At 50.9% G+C, this 15,000-nt stretch overlaps 36 non-coding genes and 4 pseudogenes across 36 annotated transcripts in view; 12 read left to right on the top strand and 28 right to left on the bottom strand.

The window, feature by feature from the left end:
- LOC131441937 (U2 spliceosomal RNA) overlaps positions 1–107 on the top strand; it is a 193-nt gene extending 86 nt beyond the window's left edge. Inside the window, exon 1 of the small nuclear RNA XR_009232528.1 lies at positions 1–107. This exon is cut by the window's left edge and continues 86 nt beyond it. This is a non-coding gene — a small nuclear RNA (U2 spliceosomal RNA).
- Positions 108–231: 124 nt separating this feature from the next.
- LOC131441021 (5S ribosomal RNA) lies at positions 232–350 on the bottom strand. The gene has a single exon (XR_009231699.1). It is a non-coding gene; the product is annotated as a 5S ribosomal RNA (ribosomal RNA).
- Positions 351–646: 296 nt separating this feature from the next.
- Positions 647–765, bottom strand: LOC131441159 (5S ribosomal RNA). The gene has a single exon (XR_009231834.1). It is a non-coding gene; the product is annotated as a 5S ribosomal RNA (ribosomal RNA).
- Positions 766–1,073: 308 nt separating this feature from the next.
- On the top strand, positions 1,074–1,266 carry LOC131442611 (U2 spliceosomal RNA). The gene has a single exon (XR_009233180.1). It is a non-coding gene; the product is annotated as a U2 spliceosomal RNA (small nuclear RNA).
- Positions 1,267–1,390: 124 nt separating this feature from the next.
- LOC131477067 (5S ribosomal RNA) lies at positions 1,391–1,509 on the bottom strand. Its single transcript, XR_009243422.1, has one exon. It is a non-coding gene; the product is annotated as a 5S ribosomal RNA (ribosomal RNA).
- Positions 1,510–1,805: 296 nt separating this feature from the next.
- LOC131441279 (5S ribosomal RNA) lies at positions 1,806–1,924 on the bottom strand. Its single transcript, XR_009231948.1, has one exon. It is a non-coding gene; the product is annotated as a 5S ribosomal RNA (ribosomal RNA).
- A 307-nt stretch (positions 1,925–2,231) lies between these two features.
- On the top strand, positions 2,232–2,424 carry LOC131442241 (U2 spliceosomal RNA). The gene has a single exon (XR_009232817.1). It is a non-coding gene; the product is annotated as a U2 spliceosomal RNA (small nuclear RNA).
- Positions 2,425–2,548: 124 nt separating this feature from the next.
- On the bottom strand, positions 2,549–2,667 carry LOC131476482 (5S ribosomal RNA). Its single transcript, XR_009242851.1, has one exon. It is a non-coding gene; the product is annotated as a 5S ribosomal RNA (ribosomal RNA).
- Positions 2,668–2,974: 307 nt separating this feature from the next.
- On the top strand, positions 2,975–3,167 carry LOC131441936 (U2 spliceosomal RNA). Its single transcript, XR_009232527.1, has one exon. It is a non-coding gene; the product is annotated as a U2 spliceosomal RNA (small nuclear RNA).
- Positions 3,168–3,291: 124 nt separating this feature from the next.
- Positions 3,292–3,410, bottom strand: LOC131476481 (5S ribosomal RNA). The gene has a single exon (XR_009242850.1). It is a non-coding gene; the product is annotated as a 5S ribosomal RNA (ribosomal RNA).
- Positions 3,411–3,718: 308 nt separating this feature from the next.
- LOC131442797 (U2 spliceosomal RNA) lies at positions 3,719–3,911 on the top strand. The gene has a single exon (XR_009233358.1). It is a non-coding gene; the product is annotated as a U2 spliceosomal RNA (small nuclear RNA).
- Positions 3,912–4,035: 124 nt separating this feature from the next.
- LOC131441462 (5S ribosomal RNA) lies at positions 4,036–4,154 on the bottom strand (annotated as a pseudogene).
- Positions 4,155–4,442: 288 nt separating this feature from the next.
- LOC131440842 (5S ribosomal RNA) lies at positions 4,443–4,561 on the bottom strand. The gene has a single exon (XR_009231526.1). It is a non-coding gene; the product is annotated as a 5S ribosomal RNA (ribosomal RNA).
- A 296-nt stretch (positions 4,562–4,857) lies between these two features.
- On the bottom strand, positions 4,858–4,976 carry LOC131440940 (5S ribosomal RNA). The gene has a single exon (XR_009231620.1). It is a non-coding gene; the product is annotated as a 5S ribosomal RNA (ribosomal RNA).
- Positions 4,977–5,284: 308 nt separating this feature from the next.
- Positions 5,285–5,477, top strand: LOC131442568 (U2 spliceosomal RNA). Its single transcript, XR_009233140.1, has one exon. It is a non-coding gene; the product is annotated as a U2 spliceosomal RNA (small nuclear RNA).
- Positions 5,478–5,601: 124 nt separating this feature from the next.
- LOC131441436 (5S ribosomal RNA) lies at positions 5,602–5,710 on the bottom strand (annotated as a pseudogene).
- Positions 5,711–5,998: 288 nt separating this feature from the next.
- On the bottom strand, positions 5,999–6,117 carry LOC131477883 (5S ribosomal RNA). Its single transcript, XR_009244203.1, has one exon. It is a non-coding gene; the product is annotated as a 5S ribosomal RNA (ribosomal RNA).
- Positions 6,118–6,413: 296 nt separating this feature from the next.
- On the bottom strand, positions 6,414–6,532 carry LOC131440789 (5S ribosomal RNA). Its single transcript, XR_009231475.1, has one exon. It is a non-coding gene; the product is annotated as a 5S ribosomal RNA (ribosomal RNA).
- A 296-nt stretch (positions 6,533–6,828) lies between these two features.
- On the bottom strand, positions 6,829–6,947 carry LOC131476479 (5S ribosomal RNA). The gene has a single exon (XR_009242848.1). It is a non-coding gene; the product is annotated as a 5S ribosomal RNA (ribosomal RNA).
- A 308-nt stretch (positions 6,948–7,255) lies between these two features.
- Positions 7,256–7,448, top strand: LOC131441935 (U2 spliceosomal RNA). The gene has a single exon (XR_009232526.1). It is a non-coding gene; the product is annotated as a U2 spliceosomal RNA (small nuclear RNA).
- Positions 7,449–7,572: 124 nt separating this feature from the next.
- LOC131441020 (5S ribosomal RNA) lies at positions 7,573–7,691 on the bottom strand. Its single transcript, XR_009231698.1, has one exon. It is a non-coding gene; the product is annotated as a 5S ribosomal RNA (ribosomal RNA).
- Positions 7,692–7,987: 296 nt separating this feature from the next.
- Positions 7,988–8,106, bottom strand: LOC131441158 (5S ribosomal RNA). Its single transcript, XR_009231833.1, has one exon. It is a non-coding gene; the product is annotated as a 5S ribosomal RNA (ribosomal RNA).
- Positions 8,107–8,402: 296 nt separating this feature from the next.
- On the bottom strand, positions 8,403–8,521 carry LOC131440878 (5S ribosomal RNA). The gene has a single exon (XR_009231562.1). It is a non-coding gene; the product is annotated as a 5S ribosomal RNA (ribosomal RNA).
- Positions 8,522–8,829: 308 nt separating this feature from the next.
- LOC131442240 (U2 spliceosomal RNA) lies at positions 8,830–9,022 on the top strand. The gene has a single exon (XR_009232816.1). It is a non-coding gene; the product is annotated as a U2 spliceosomal RNA (small nuclear RNA).
- Positions 9,023–9,146: 124 nt separating this feature from the next.
- On the bottom strand, positions 9,147–9,265 carry LOC131441146 (5S ribosomal RNA). The gene has a single exon (XR_009231822.1). It is a non-coding gene; the product is annotated as a 5S ribosomal RNA (ribosomal RNA).
- A 296-nt stretch (positions 9,266–9,561) lies between these two features.
- Positions 9,562–9,680, bottom strand: LOC131477629 (5S ribosomal RNA). The gene has a single exon (XR_009243956.1). It is a non-coding gene; the product is annotated as a 5S ribosomal RNA (ribosomal RNA).
- A 307-nt stretch (positions 9,681–9,987) lies between these two features.
- LOC131441934 (U2 spliceosomal RNA) lies at positions 9,988–10,180 on the top strand. The gene has a single exon (XR_009232525.1). It is a non-coding gene; the product is annotated as a U2 spliceosomal RNA (small nuclear RNA).
- A 124-nt stretch (positions 10,181–10,304) lies between these two features.
- On the bottom strand, positions 10,305–10,423 carry LOC131477604 (5S ribosomal RNA). Its single transcript, XR_009243933.1, has one exon. It is a non-coding gene; the product is annotated as a 5S ribosomal RNA (ribosomal RNA).
- A 296-nt stretch (positions 10,424–10,719) lies between these two features.
- Positions 10,720–10,838, bottom strand: LOC131440890 (5S ribosomal RNA). Its single transcript, XR_009231573.1, has one exon. It is a non-coding gene; the product is annotated as a 5S ribosomal RNA (ribosomal RNA).
- A 308-nt stretch (positions 10,839–11,146) lies between these two features.
- LOC131442440 (U2 spliceosomal RNA) lies at positions 11,147–11,339 on the top strand. The gene has a single exon (XR_009233014.1). It is a non-coding gene; the product is annotated as a U2 spliceosomal RNA (small nuclear RNA).
- Positions 11,340–11,463: 124 nt separating this feature from the next.
- LOC131477628 (5S ribosomal RNA) lies at positions 11,464–11,582 on the bottom strand. Its single transcript, XR_009243955.1, has one exon. It is a non-coding gene; the product is annotated as a 5S ribosomal RNA (ribosomal RNA).
- Positions 11,583–11,889: 307 nt separating this feature from the next.
- Positions 11,890–12,082, top strand: LOC131441933 (U2 spliceosomal RNA). The gene has a single exon (XR_009232524.1). It is a non-coding gene; the product is annotated as a U2 spliceosomal RNA (small nuclear RNA).
- Positions 12,083–12,206: 124 nt separating this feature from the next.
- LOC131477603 (5S ribosomal RNA) lies at positions 12,207–12,325 on the bottom strand. Its single transcript, XR_009243932.1, has one exon. It is a non-coding gene; the product is annotated as a 5S ribosomal RNA (ribosomal RNA).
- Positions 12,326–12,621: 296 nt separating this feature from the next.
- LOC131441461 (5S ribosomal RNA) lies at positions 12,622–12,740 on the bottom strand (annotated as a pseudogene).
- A 288-nt stretch (positions 12,741–13,028) lies between these two features.
- LOC131441296 (5S ribosomal RNA) lies at positions 13,029–13,147 on the bottom strand. Its single transcript, XR_009231965.1, has one exon. It is a non-coding gene; the product is annotated as a 5S ribosomal RNA (ribosomal RNA).
- A 296-nt stretch (positions 13,148–13,443) lies between these two features.
- On the bottom strand, positions 13,444–13,562 carry LOC131477275 (5S ribosomal RNA). The gene has a single exon (XR_009243622.1). It is a non-coding gene; the product is annotated as a 5S ribosomal RNA (ribosomal RNA).
- Positions 13,563–13,870: 308 nt separating this feature from the next.
- LOC131442567 (U2 spliceosomal RNA) lies at positions 13,871–14,063 on the top strand. Its single transcript, XR_009233139.1, has one exon. It is a non-coding gene; the product is annotated as a U2 spliceosomal RNA (small nuclear RNA).
- Positions 14,064–14,187: 124 nt separating this feature from the next.
- LOC131441435 (5S ribosomal RNA) lies at positions 14,188–14,296 on the bottom strand (annotated as a pseudogene).
- A 288-nt stretch (positions 14,297–14,584) lies between these two features.
- Positions 14,585–14,703, bottom strand: LOC131477882 (5S ribosomal RNA). Its single transcript, XR_009244202.1, has one exon. It is a non-coding gene; the product is annotated as a 5S ribosomal RNA (ribosomal RNA).
- Positions 14,704–14,999: 296 nt separating this feature from the next.
- LOC131440888 (5S ribosomal RNA) overlaps position 15,000 on the bottom strand; it is a 119-nt gene continuing 118 nt past the window's right edge. The window contains exon 1 of the ribosomal RNA XR_009231571.1: position 15,000. This exon is cut by the window's right edge and continues 118 nt beyond it. This is a non-coding gene — a ribosomal RNA (5S ribosomal RNA).

Below are 15,000 nucleotides of genomic sequence, written 5' to 3'. Positions count from 1 at the left end.
AATATTAAATGCATTTTTGAGCATTGGGAGGTGAAAACTGGGGCTTGCTCTCTTCACTCCTTGCATTGACCTGGCATTGCAGTGCCACCAGGAACGGTGCACCATTCTCTTTTTTCTGTGAAAACCAAAGCAAGGCTGGAACTAGAAGGACGTTAACGTGTGCCTGTGCCCGTGCCCGTGCGTCAACGTAATTGCAAGCCCATGTTTCTTGTAAGGAAGCAGCAGTGTAAAAGCTTACAGCACCTGGTATTCCCAGGCGGTCTCCCATCCAAGTACTAACCAGGCCCGACCCTGCTTAGCTTCCGAGATCAGACGAGATGGGGCGTGCTCAGGGTGGTATGGCCGTAAGCCAACGGGCTGGGGACACAGACTCCTTTTATAGACTAGGCAAGGCCCCCTGCTCGTGGAGGAGCTCAAAAGTCAGCCTTTCTAACACACTGCACTTGAGCCTTTATCTCCACTACCTGCTACACTCTATTCCAGTATTAGGAAGCTACACCGAGATGGGTAAGCTGCTCCCCATCTCCAAGCTTCTCACGTGCTTGCAGAGCGACATCCAAGGCTGAAACTAGAAGGACGTTAACATGTGCCCGTGCGTCAACGTAATTGCAAGCCCATGTTTCTTGTAAGGAAGCAGCAGTGTAAAAGCTTACAGCACTTGGTATTCCCAGGCGGTCTGCCATCCAAGTACTAACCAGGCCCGACCCTGCTTAGCTTCCGAGATCAGACGAGATCGGGCGTGCTCAGGGTGGTATGGCCGTAAGCCGACGGGCTGGGGACACAGACTCCTTTTATAGACTAGGCAAGGCCCCCTGCTCGTGGAGGAGCTCAAAGGTCAGCCTTTCGAACGTTCAAGAGTTTAAGTTGTTTTTGGTGGGCTTTGCTGTATGGCCGCGCCCTTTGAGTGTGTCAAATGTCAAGCAGCTGTCAAGCAAGGCTCAGAGGTGCACTTAGATCACCTTGGGGCGGAGGTGATCAGCAGCAGCCTTTGTTATGCGCACTTAAAAAACATGGCACCACAACAAGTAACTTGTGTGCCAAGATCTTGAGTTGGCCCCAGACACTTGTGGGCCATCGCTTCTCGGCCTTTTGGCTAAGATCAAGTGTAGTATCTGTTCTTATCAGTTTAATATCTGATATGTCCTCTATATGGGGATTAAATATTAAATGCATTTTTGAGCATTGGGAGGTGAAAACTGGGGCTTGCTCTCTCCACTCCTTGCATAGACCTGGCATTGCAGTGCCACCAGGAACGGTGCACCACTCTCTTTTTTCTGTGAAAACCAAAGCAAGGCTGGAACTAGAAGGACGTTAACGTGTGCCTGTGCCCATGCCTGTGCGTCAACGTAATTGCAAGCCCATGTTTCTTGTAAGGAAGCAGCAGTGTAAAAGCTTACAGCACCTGGTATTCCCAGACGGTCTCCCATCCAAGTACTAACCAGGCCCGACCCTGCTTAGCTTCCGAGATCAGACGAGATCGGGCGTGCTCAGGGTGGTATGGCCGTAAGCCGACGGGCTGGGGACACAGACTCCTTTTATAGACTAGGCAAGGCCCCCTGCTCGTGGAGGAGCTCAAAAGTCAGCCTTTCGAACACACTGCACTTGAGCCTTTATCTCCACTACCTGCTACACTATATTCCAGTATTAGGAAGCTACACCGAGATGGGTAAGCTGCTGCCCATCTCCAAGCTTCTCACATGCTTGCAGAGCGACATCCAAGGCTGAAACTAGAAGGAGGTTAACGTGTGCCCGTGCGTCAACGTAATTGCAAGCCCATGTTTCTTGTAAGGAAGCAGCAGTGTAAAAGCTTACAGCACCTGGTATTCCCAGGCGGTCTCCCATCCAAGTACTAACCAGGCCCGATCCTGCTTAGCTTCCGAGATCAGACGAGATCGGGCATGCTCAGGGTGGTATGGCCGTAACCCGACGGGCTGGGGACACAGACTCCTTTTATAGACTAGGCAAGGCCCCCTGCTCGTGGAGGAGCTCAAAAGTCAGCCTTTCGAACGTTCAAGAGTTTAATTGTTTTTGGTGGGCTTTGCTGTATGGCCGCGCCCTTTGAGTGTGTCAAATGTCAAGCAGCTGTCCGTCAAGGCTCAGAGGTGCACTTAGATCACCTTGGGGCGGAGGTGATCAGCAGCAGCCTTTGTTATGCGCACTTAAAAAACATGGCACCACAACAAGTAACTTGTGCGTCAAGATCTTGAGTTGGCCCCAGACACTTGTGGGCCATCGCTTCTCGGCCTTTTGGCTAAGATCAAGTGTAGTATCTGTTCTTATCAGTTTAATATCTGATATGTCCTCTATATGGGGATTAAATATTAAATGCATTTTTGAGCATTGGGAGGTGAAAACTGGGGCTTGCTCTCTTCACTCCTTGCATTGACCTGGCATTGCAGTGCCACCAGGAACGGTGCACCACTCTCTTTTTTCTGTGAAAACCAAAGCAAGGCTGGAACTAGAAGGACGTTAGCGTGTGCCTGTGCCCATGCCCGTGCGTCAACGTAATTGCAAGCCCATGTTTCTTGTAAGGAAGCAGCAGTGTAAAAGCTTACAGCACCTGGTATTCCCAGGCGGTCTCCCATCCAAGTACTAACCAGGCCCGACCCTGCTTAGCTTCCGAGATCAGACGAGATCGGGCGTGCTCAGGGTGGTATGGCCGTAAGCCGACGGGCTGTGGACACAGACTCCTTTTATAGACTAGGTAAGGCCCCCTGCTCGTGGAGGACCTCAAAGGTCAGCCTTTCGAACGTTCAAGAGTTTAAGTTGTTTTTGGTGGGCTTTGCTGTATGGCCGCGCCCTTTGAGTGTGTCAAATGTCAAGCAGCTGTCCGTCAAGGCTCAGAGTGCACTTAGATCACCTTGGGGCGGAGGTGATCAGCAGCAGCCTTTGTTATGCGCACTTAAAAAACATGGCACCACAACAAGTAACTTGTGTGCCAAGATCATGAGTTGGCCCCAGACACTTGTGGGCCATCGCTTCTCGGCCTTTTGGCTAAGATCAAGTGTAGTATCTGTTCTTATCAGTTTAATATCTGATATGTCCTCTATATGGGGATTAAATATTAAATGCATTTTTGAGCATTGGGAGGTGAAAACTGGGGCTTGCTCTCTTCACTCCTTGCATTGACCTGGCATTGCAGTGCCACCAGGAACGGTGCACCATTCTCTTTTTTCTGTGAAAACCAAAGCAAGGCTGGAAATAGAAGTACGTTAACGTGTGCCTGTGCCCATGCCTGTGCGTCAACGTAATTGCAAGCCCATGTTTCTTGTAAGGAAGCAGCAGTGTAAAAGCTTACAGCACCTGGTATTCCCAGGCGGTCTCCCATCCAAGTACTAACCAGGCCCGACCCTGCTTAGCTTCCGAGATCAGACGAGATCGGGCGTGCTCAGGGTGGTATGGCCGTAAGCCGACGGGCTGGGGACACAGACTCCTTTTATAGACTAGGCAAGGCCCCCTGCTCGTGGAGGAGATCAAAAGTCAGCCTTTCGAACGTTCAAGAGTTTAAGTTGTTTTTGGTGGGCTTTGCTGTATGGCCGCGCCCTTTGAGTGTGTCAAATGTCAAGCAGCTGTCCGTCAAGGCTCAGAGGTGCACTTAGATCACCTTGGGGCGGAGGTGATCAGCAGCAGCCTTTGTTATGCGCACTTAAAAAACATGGCACCACAACAAGTAACTTGTGCGTCAAGATCTTGAGTTGGCCCCAGACACTTGTGGGCCATAGCTTCTCGGCTTTTTGGCTAAGATCAAGTGTAGTATCTGTTCATATCAGTTTAATATCTGATATGTCCTCTATATGGGGATTAAATATTAAATGCATTTTTGAGCATTGGGAGGTGAAAGCTGGGGCTTGCTCTCTTCACTCCTTGCATTGACCTGGCATTGCAGTGCCACCAGGAATGGTGCACCATTCTCTTTTTTCTGTGAAAACCAAAGCACGGCTGGAACTAGAAGGACGTTAACGTGTGCCTGTGCCCGTGCCCGTGTGTCAACGTAATTGCAAGCCCATGTTTCTTGTAAGGAAGCAGCAGTGTAAAAGCTTACAGTACCTGGTATTCCCAGGCGGTCTCCCATCCAAGTATTAACCAGGCTCGACCCTGCTTAGCTTCCGAGATCAGACGAGATCGGGCCTGCTCAGGGTGGTATGGCCTTAAGCCGACGGGCTGGGGACACAGACTCCTTTTATAGACTAGGTGAGGCCCCCTGCTCGTGGAGGAGCTCAAAAGTCAGCCTTTCGAACACACTGCACTTGAGCCTTTATCTCCACTACCTGCTACACTCTATTCCAGTATTAGGAAGCTACACCGAGATGGGTAAGCTACTCCCCATCTCCAAGCTTCTCACATGCTTGCAGAGCGACATCCAAGGCTGAAACTAGAAGGATTTTAACGTGTGCCAACGTAATTGCAAGCCCATGTTTCTTGTAAGGAAGCAGCAGTGTAAAAGCTTACAGCACCTGGTATTCCCAGGCGGTCTCCCATCCAAGTACTAACCAGGCCCGACCCTGCTCAGCTTCCGAGATCAAACGAGATCGGGCGTGCTCAGGGTGGTATGGCCGTAAGCCGACGGGCTGGGGACACAGACTCCTTTTATAGACTAGGCAAGGCCCCCTGCTCGTGGAGGAGCTCAAAAGTCAGCCTTTCGAACACACTGCACTTGAGCCTTTATCTCCACTACCTGCTACACTCTATTCCAGTATTAGGAAGCTACACCAAGATGGGTAAGCTGCTCCCCATCTCCAAGCTTCTCACGTGCTTGCAGAGCAACATCCAAGGGTGAAACTAGAAGGACGTTAACGTGTGCCCGTGTGCCAACGTAATTGCAAGCCCATGTTTCTTGTAAGGAAGCAGCAGTGTAAAAGCTTACTGCACCTGGTATTCCCAGGCGGTCTCCCATCCAAGTACTAACCAGGTCCGACCCTGCTTAGCTTCCGAGATCAGACGAGATCGGGCGTGCTCAGGGTGGTATGGCCGTAAGCCGACGGGCTGGGGACACAGACTCCTTTTATAGACTAGGCAAGGCCCCCTGCTCGTGGAGGAGCTCAAAAGTCAGCCTTTCGAACGTTCAAGAGTTTAAGTTGTTTTTGGTGGGCTTTGCTGTATGGCCGTGCCCTTTGAGTGTGTCAAATGTCAAGCAGCTGTCCGTCAAGGCTCAGAGGTGCACTTAGATCACCTTGGGGCGGAGGTGATCAGCAGCAGCCTTTGTTATGCGCACTTAAAAAACATGGCACCACAACAAGTAACTTGTGTGCCAAGATATTGAGTTGGCCCCAGACACTTGTGGGCCATCGCTTCTCGGCCTTTTGGCTAAGATCAAGTGTAGTATCTGTTCTTATCAGTTTAATATCTGATATGTCCTCTATATGGGGATTAAATATTAAATGCATTTTTGAGCATTGGGAGGTGAAAACTGGGGCTTGCTCTCTTCACTCCTTGCATTGACCTGGCACTGCAGTGCCACCAGGAATGGTGCACAATTCTCTTTTTTCTGTGAAAACCAAAGCAAGGCTGGAACTAGAAGGACGATAATGTGTGCCTGTGCCCATGCCCGTGCGTCAACGTAATTGCAAGCCCATGTTTCTTGTAAGGAAGCAGCAGTGTAAAAGCTTACAGCACCTGGTATTCCCAGGCGGTCTCCCATCCAAGTACTAACCAGGTCCGACCCTGCTTAGCTTCCGAGATCAGGCGTGCTCAGGGTGGTATGGCCGTAAGCCGACGGGCTGGGGACACAGACTCCTTTTATAGACTAGGCAAGGCCCCCTGCTCGTGGAGGAGCTCAAAAGTCAGCCTTTCGAACACACTGCACTTGAGCCTTTATCTCGACTACCTGCTACACTATATTCCAGTATTAGGAAGCTACATCGAGATGGGTAAGCTGCTGCCCATCTCCAAGCTTCTCACATGCTTGCAGAGCGACATCCAAGGCTGAAACTAGAAGGACGTTAACGTGTGCCAACGTAATTGCAAGCCCATGTTTCTTGTAAGGAAGCAGCAGTGTAAAAGCTTACAGCACCTGGTATTCCCAGGCGGTCTCCCATCCAAGTACTAACCAGGCCCGACCCTGCTTAGCTTCCGAGATCAGACGAGATTGGGCGTGCTCAGGGTGGTATGGCCGTAAGCCCAGGGGCCGGGGACACAGACTCCTTTTATAGACTAGGCAAGGCCACCTGCTCGTGGAGGAGCTCAAAAGTCAGCCTTTCGAACACACTGCACTTGAGCCTTTATCTCCACTACCTGCTACACTATATTCCAGTATTAGGAAGCTACATCGAGATGGGTAAGCTGCTGCCCATCTCCAAGCTTCTCACGTGCTTGCAGAGCGACATCCAAGGCTGAAACTAGAAGGACGTTAACGTTTGCCCGTGCGTCAACGTAATTGCAAGCCCATGTTTCTTGTAAGGAAGCAGCAGTGTAAAAGCTTACAGCACCTGGTATTACCAGGCGGTCTCCCATCCAAGTACTAACCAGGCCCGACCCTGCTTAGCTTCCGAGATCAGACGAGATCGGGCGTGCTCAGGGTGGTATGGCCGTAAGCCCAGGGGCAGGGGACACAGACTCCTTTTATAGACTAGGCAAGGCCCCCTGCTTGTGGAGGAGCTCAAAAGTCAGCCTTTCGAACACACTGCACTTGAGCCTTTATCTCCACTACCTGCTACACTCTATTCCAGTATTAGGAAGCTACACCGAGATGGGTAAGCTGCTCCCCATCTCCAAGCTTCTCACATGCTTGCAGAGCGACATCCAAGGCTGAAACTAGAAGGACGTTAACGTGTGCCCGTGCGTCAACGTAATTGCAAGCCCATGTTTCTTGTAAGGAAGCAGCAGTGTAAAAGCTTACAGCACCTGGTATTCCCAGGCGGTCTCCCATCCAAGTACTAACCAGGCCCGACCCTGCTTAGCTTCCGAGATCAGACGAGATCGGGCGTGCTCAGGGTGGTATGGCCGTAAGCCGGCGGGCTGGGGACACAGACTCCTTTTATAGACTAGGCAAGGCCCCCTGCTCATGGAGGAGCTCAAAGGTCAGCCTTTCGAACGTTCAAGAGTTTAAGTTGTTTTTGGTGGGCTTTGCTGTATGGCCGCGCCCTTTGAGTGTGTCAAATGTCAAGCAGCTGTCCGTCAAGGCTCAGAGGTGCACTTAGATCACCTTGGGGCGGAGGTGATCAGCAGCAGCCTTTGTTATGCGCACTTAAAAAACATGGCACCACAACAATTAACTTGTGTGCCAAGATCTTGAGTTGGCCCCAGACACTTGTGGGCCATCGCTTCTCGGCCTTTTGGCTAAGATCAAGTGTAGTATCTGTTCTTATCAGTTTAATATCTGATATGTCCTCTATATGGGGATTAAATATTAAATGCATTTTTGAGCATTGGGAGGTGAAAACTGGGGCTTGCTCTCTTCACTCCTTGCATTGACCTGGCATTGCAGTGCCACCAGGAACGGTGCACCATTCTCTTTTTTCTGTGAAAACCAAAGCAAGGCTGGAACTAGAAGGACGTTAACGTGTGCCTGTGCCCGTGCCCGTGCGTCAACGTAATTGCAAGCCCATGTTTCTTGTAAGGAAGCAGCAGTGTAAAAGCTTACAGCACCTGGTATTCCCAGGCGGTCTCCCATCCAAGTACTAACCAGGCCCGACCCTGCTTAGCTTCCGAGATCAGACGAGATGGGGCGTGCTCAGGGTGGTATGGCCGTAAGCCAACGGGCTGGGGACACAGACTCCTTTTATAGACTAGGCAAGGCCCCCTGCTCGTGGAGGAGCTCAAAAGTCAGCCTTTCTAACACACTGCACTTGAGCCTTTATCTCCACTACCTGCTACACTCTATTCCAGTATTAGGAAGCTACACCGAGATGGGTAAGCTGCTCCCCATCTCCAAGCTTCTCACGTGCTTGCAGAGCGACATCCAAGGCTGAAACTAGAAGGACGTTAACATGTGCCCGTGCGTCAACGTAATTGCAAGCCCATGTTTCTTGTAAGGAAGCAGCAGTGTAAAAGCTTACAGCACTTGGTATTCCCAGGCGGTCTGCCATCCAAGTACTAACCAGGCCCGACCCTGCTTAGCTTCCGAGATCAGACGAGATCGGGCGTGCTCAGGGTGGTATGGCCGTAAGCCGACGGGCTGGGGACACAGACTCCTTTTATAGACTAGGCAAGGCCCCCTGCTCGTGGAGGAGCTCAAAAGTCAGCCTTTCGAACACACTGCACTTGAGCCTTTATCTCCACTACCTGCTACACTCTATTCCAGTATTAGGAAGCTACACCAAGATGGGTAAGCTGCTCCCCATCTCCAAGCTTCTCACGTGCTTGCAGAGCGACATCCAAGGCTGAAACTAGAAGGAGGTTAACGTGTGCCCGTGCGTCAACGTAATTGCAAGCCCATGTTTCTTGTAAGGAAGCAGCAGTGTAAAAGCTTACAGCACCTGGTATTCCCAGGCGGTCTCCCATCCAAGTACTAACCAGGCCCGATCCTGCTTAGCTTCCGAGATCAGACGAGATCGGGCATGCTCAGGGTGGTATGGCCGTAAGCCGACGGGCTGGGGACACAGACTCCTTTTATAGACTAGGCAAGGCCCCCTGCTCGTGGAGGAGCTCAAAAGTCAGCCTTTCGAACGTTCAAGAGTTTAAGTTGTTTTTGGTGGGCTTTGCTGTATGGCCGCGCCCTTTGAGTGTGTCAAATGTCAAGCAGCTGTCCGTCAAGGCTCAGAGGTGCACTTAGATCACCTTGGGGCGGAGGTGATCAGCAGCAGCCTTTGTTATGCGCACTTAAAAAACATGGCACCACAACAAGTAACTTGTGCGTCAAGATCTTGAGTTGGCCCCAGACACTTGTGGGCCATCGCTTCTCGGCCTTTTGGCTAAGATCAAGTGTAGTATCTGTTCTTATCAGTTTAATATCTGATATGTCCTCTATATGGGGATTAAATATTAAATGCATTTTTGAGCATTGGGAGGTGAAAACTGGGGCTTGCTCTCTTCACTCCTTGCATTGACCTGGCATTGCAGTGCCACCAGGAACGGTGCACCACTCTCTTTTTTCTGTGAAAACCAAAGCAAGGCTGGAACTAGAAGGACGTTAACGTGTGCCTGTGCCCATGCCCGTGCGTCAACGTAATTGCAAGCCCATGTTTCTTGTAAGGAAGCAGCAGTGTAAAAGCTTACAGCACCTGGTATTCCCAGGCGGTCTCCCATCCAAGTACTAACCAGGCCCGACCCTGCTTAGCTTCCGAGATGAGACGAGATCGGGCGTGCTCAGGGTGGTATGGCCGTAAGCCGACGGGCTGGGGACACAGACTCCTTTTATAGACTAGGCAAGGCCCCCTGCTCGTGGAGGAGCTCAAAAGTCAGCCTTTCGAACACACTGCACTTGAGCCTTTATCTCCACTACCTGCTACACTCTATTCCAGTATTAGGAAGCTACACCGAGATGGGTAAGCTGCTCCCCATCTCCAAGCTTCTCACGTGCTTGCAGAGCGACATCCGAGGCTGAAACTAGAAGGACGTTAACGTGTGCCCGTGCGTCAACGTAATTGCAAGCCCATGTTTCTTGTAAGGAAGCAGCAGTGTAAAAGCTTACAGCACCTGGTATTCCCAGGCGGTCTCCCATCCAAGTACTAACCAGGCCCGATCCTGCTTAGCTTCCGAGATCAGACGAGATCGGGCGTGCTCAGGGTGGTATGGCCGTAAGCCGACGGTCTGTGGACACAGACTCCTTTTATAGACTAGGTAAGGCCCCCTGCTCGTGGAGGACCTCAAAGGTCAGCCTTTCGAACGTTCAAGAGTTTAAGTTGTTTTTGGTGGGCTTTGCTGTATGGCCGCGCCCTTTGAGTGTGTCAAATGTCAAGCAGCTGTCCGTCAAGGCTCAGAGTGCACTTAGATCACCTTGGGGCGGAGGTGATCAGCAGCAGCCTTTGTTATGCGCACTTAAAAAACATGGCACCACAACAAGTAACTTGTGTGCCAAGATCTTGAGTTGGCCCCAGACACTTGTGGGCCATCGCTTCTCGGCCTTTTGGCTAAGATCAAGTGTAGTATCTGTTCTTATCAGTTTAATATCTGATATGTCCTCTATATGGGGATTAAATATTAAATGCATTTTTGAGCATTGGGAGGTGAAAACTGGGGCTTGCTCTCTTCACTCCTTGCATTGACCTGGCATTGCAGTGCCACCAGGAACGGTGCACCATTCTCTTTTTTCTGTGAAAACCAAAGCAAGGCTGGAAATAGAAGTACGTTAACGTGTGCCTGTGCCCATGCCTGTGCGTCAACGTAATTGCAAGCCCATGTTTCTTGTAAGGAAGCAGCAGTGTAAAAGCTTACAGCACCTGGTATTCCCAGGCGGTCTCCCATCCAAGTACTAACCAGGCCCGACCCTGCTTAGCTTCCGAGATCAGACGAGATCGGGCGTGCTCAGGGTGGTATGGCCGTAAGGCGACGGGCTGGGGACAAAGACTCCTTTTATAGACTAGGCAAGGCCCCCTGCTCGTGGAGGAGCTCAAAAGTCAGCCTTTCGAACACACTGCACTTGAGCCTTTATCTCCACTACCTGCTACACTCTATTCCAGTATTAGGAAGCTACACCGAGATGGGTAAGCTGCTCCCCATCTCCAAGCTTCTCACATGCTTGCAGAGCGACATCCAAGGCTGAAACTAGAAGGACGTTAACGTGTGCCCGTGCGTCAACGTAATTGCAAGCCCATGTTTCTTGTAAGGAAGCAGCAGTGTAATAGCTTACAGCACCTGGTATTCCCAGGCGGTCTCCCATCTAAGTACTAACCAGGCCCGACCCTGCTTAGATTCCGAGATCAGACGAGATCGGGCGTGCTCAGGGTGGTATGGCCGTAAGCCGACGGGCTGGGGACACAGACTCCTTTTATAGACTAGACAAGGCCCCCTGCTCGTGGAGGAGCTCAAAAGTCAGCCTTTCGAACGTTCAAGAGTTTAAGTTGTTTTTGGTGGGCTTTGCTGTATGGCCGCGCCCTTTGAGTGTGTCAAATGTCAAGCAGCTGTCCGTCAAGGCTCAGAGGTGCACTTAGATCACCTTGGGGCGGAGGTGATCAGCAGCAGCCTTTGTTATGCGCACTTAAAAAACATGGCACCACAACAAGTAACTTGTGTGCCAAGATCTTGAGTTGGCCCCAGACACTTGTGGGCCATCGCTTCTCGGCCTTTTGGCTAAGATCAAGTGTAGTATCTGTTCTTATCAGTTTAATATCTGATATGTCCTCTATATGGGGATTAAATATTAAATGCATTTTTGAGCATTGGGAGTTGAAAACTGGGGCTTGCTCTCTTCACTCCTTGCATTGACCTGGCATTGCAGTGCCACCAGGAACGGTGTACCATTCTCTTTTTTCTGTGAAAACCAAAGCAAGGCTGGAACTAGAAGGACGTTTACGTGTGCCTGTGCCCGTGCCCGTGCGTCAACGTAATTGCAAGCCCATGTTTCTTGTAAGGAAGCAGCAGTGTAAAAGCTTACAGCACCTGGTATTCCCAGGCGGTCTCCCATCCAAGTACTAACCAGGCCCGATCCTGCTTAGCTTCCGAGATCAGACGAGATCGGGCGTGCTCAGGGTGGTATGGCCGTAAGCCGACGGGCTGTGGACACAGACTCCTTTTATAGACTAGGTAAGGCCCCCTGCTCGTGGAGGACCTCAAAGGTCAGCCTTTCGAACGTTCAAGAGTTTAAGTTGTTTTTGGTGGGCTTTGCTGTATGGCCGCGCCCTTTGAGTGTGTCAAATGTCAAGCAGCTGTCCGTCAAGGCTCAGAGTGCACTTAGATCACCTTGGGGCGGAGGTGATCAGCAGCAGCCTTTGTTATGCGCACTTAAAAAACATGGCACCACAACAAGTAACTTGTGTGCCAAGATCTTGAGTTGGCCCCAGACACTTGTGGGCCATCGCTTCTCGGCCTTTTGGCTAAGATCAAGTGTAGTATCTGTTCTTATCAGTTTAATATCTGATATGTCCTCTATATGGGGATTAAATATTAAATGCATTTTTGAGCATTGGGAGGTGAAAACTGGGGCTTGCTCTCTTCACTCCTTGCATTGACCTGGCATTGCAGTGCCACCAGGAACGGTGCACCATTCTCTTTTTTCTGTGAAAACCAAAGCAAGGCTGGAAATAGAAGTACGTTAACGTGTGCCTGTGCCCATGCCTGTGCGTCAACGTAATTGCAAGCCCATGTTTCTTGTAAGGAAGCAGCAGTGTAAAAGCTTACAGCACCTGGTATTCCCAGGCGGTCTCCCATCCAAGTACTAACCAGGCCCGACCCTGCTTAGCTTCCGAGATCAGACGAGATCGGGCGTGCTCAGGGTGGTATGGCCGTAAGGCGACGGGCTGGGGACAAAGACTCCTTTTATAGACTAGGCAAGGCCCCCTGCTCGTGGAGGAGCTCAAAAGTCAGCCTTTCGAACACACTGCACTTGAGCCTTTATCTCCACTACCTGCTACACTATATTCCAGTATTAGGAAGCTACACCGAGATGGGTAAGCTGCTGCCCATCTCCAAGCTTCTCACGTGCCTGCAGAGCGACATCCAAGGCTGAAACTAGAAGGAGGTTAACGTGTGCCCGTGCGTCAACGTAATTGCAAGCCCATGTTTCTTGTAAGGAAGCAGCAGTGTAAAAGCTTACAGTACCTGGTATTCCCAGGCGGTCTCCCATCCAAGTATTAACCAGGCTCGACCCTGCTTAGCTTCCGAGATCAGACGAGATCGGGCCTGCTCAGGGTGGTATGGCCTTAAGCCGACGGGCTGGGGACACAGACTCCTTTTATAGACTAGGTGAGGCCCCCTGCTCGTGGAGGAGCTCAAAAGTCAGCCTTTCGAACACACTGCACTTGAGCCTTTATCTCCACTACCTGCTACACTCTATTCCAGTATTAGGAAGCTACACCGAGATGGGTAAGCTACTCCCCATCTCCAAGCTTCTCACATGCTTGCAGAGCGACATCCAAGGCTGAAACTAGAAGGATTTTAACGTGTGCCAACGTAATTGCAAGCCCATGTTTCTTGTAAGGAAGCAGCAGTGTAAAAGCTTACAGCACCTGGTATTCCCAGGCGGTCTCCTATCCAAGTACTAACCAGGCCCGACCCTGCTCAGCTTCCGAGATCAAACGAGATCGGGCGTGCTCAGGGTGGTATGGCCGTAAGCCGACGGGCTGGGGACACAGACTCCTTTTATAGACTAGGCAAGGCCCCCTGCTCGTGGAGGAGCTCAAAAGTCAGCCTTTCGAACACACTGCACTTGAGCCTTTATCTCCACTACCTGCTACACTCTATTCCAGTATTAGGAAGCTACACCAAGATGGGTAAGCTGCTCCCCATCTCCAAGCTTCTCACGTGCTTGCAGAGCAACATCCAAGGGTGAAACTAGAAGGACGTTAACGTGTGCCCGTGTGCCAACGTAATTGCAAGCCCATGCTTCTTGTAAGGAAGCAGCAGTGTAAAAGCTTACAGCACCTGGTATTCCCAGGCGGTCTCCCATCCAAGTACTAACCAGGTCCGACCCTGCTTAGCTTCCGAGATCAGACGAGATCGGGCGTGCTCAGGGTGGTATGGCCGTAAGCCGACGGGCTGGGGACACAGACTCCTTTTACAGACTAGGCAAGGCCCCCTGCTCGTGGAGGAGCTCAAAAGTCAGCCTTTCGAACATTCAAGAGTTTAAGTTGTTTTTGGTGGGCTTTGCTGTATGGCCGTGCCCTTTGAGTGTGTCAAATGTCAAGCAGCTGTCCGTCAAGGCTCAGAGGTGCACTTAGATCACCTTGGGGCGGAGGTGATCAGCAGCAGCCTTTGTTATGCGCACTTAAAAAACATGGCACCACAACAAGTAACTTGTGTGCCAAGATATTGAGTTGGCCCCAGACACTTGTGGGCCATCGCTTCTCGGCCTTTTGGCTAAGATCAAGTGTAGTATCTGTTCTTATCAGTTTAATATCTGATATGTCCTCTATATGGGGATTAAATATTAAATGCATTTTTGAGCATTGGGAGGTGAAAACTGGGGCTTGCTCTCTTCACTCCTTGCATTGACCTGGCACTGCAGTGCCACCAGGAATGGTGCACAATTCTCTTTTTTCTGTGAAAACCAAAGCAAGGCTGGAACTAGAAGGACGATAACGTGTGCCTGTGCCCATGCCTGTGCGTCAACGTAATTGCAAGCCCATGTTTCTTGTAAGGAAGCAGCAGTGTAAAAGCTTACAGCACCTGGTATTCCCAGGCGGTCTCCCATCCAAGTACTAACCAGGTCCGACCCTGCTTAGCTTCCGAGATCAGGCGTGCTCAGGGTGGTATGGCCGTAAGCCAACGGGCTGGGGACACAGACTCCTTTTATAGACTAGGCAAGGCCCCCTGCTCGTGGAGGAGCTCAAAAGTCAGCCTTTCGAACACACTGCACTTGAGCCTTTATCTCGACTACCTGCTACACTATATTCCAGTATTAGGAAGCTACATCGAGATGGGTAAGCTGCTGCCCATCTCCAAGCTTCTCACATGCTTGCAGAGCGACATCCAAGGCTGAAACTAGAAGGACGTTAACGTGTGCCAACGTAATTGCAAGCCCATGTTTCTTGTAAGGAAGCAGCAGTGTAAAAGCTTACAGCACCTGGTATTCCCAGGCGGTCTCCCATCCAAGTACTAACCAGGCCCGACCCTGCTTAGCTTCCGAGATCAGACGAGATTGGGCGTGCTCAGGGTGGTATGGCCGTAAGCCCAGGGGCCGGGGACACAGACTCCTTTTATAGACTAGGCAAGGCCCCCTGCTCGTGGAGGAGCTCAAAAGTCAGCCTTTCGAACACACTGCACTTGAGCCTTTATCTCCACTACCTGCTACACTATATTCCAGTATTAGGAAGCTACATCGAGATGGGTAAGCTGCTGCCCATCTCCAAGCTTCTCACGTGCTTGCAGAGCGACATCCAAGGCTGAAACTAGAAGGACGTTAACGTTTGCCCGTGCGTCAACGTAATTGCAAGCCCATGTTTCTTGTAAGGAAGCAGCAGTGTAATA

This window comes from Solea solea, chromosome 16, assembly GCF_958295425.1.
Source record: "Solea solea chromosome 16, fSolSol10.1, whole genome shotgun sequence".
Taxonomy (NCBI): domain Eukaryota; kingdom Metazoa; phylum Chordata; class Actinopteri; order Pleuronectiformes; family Soleidae; genus Solea; species Solea solea.
This window is presented reverse-complemented; position numbering and strand designations above follow the sequence as displayed.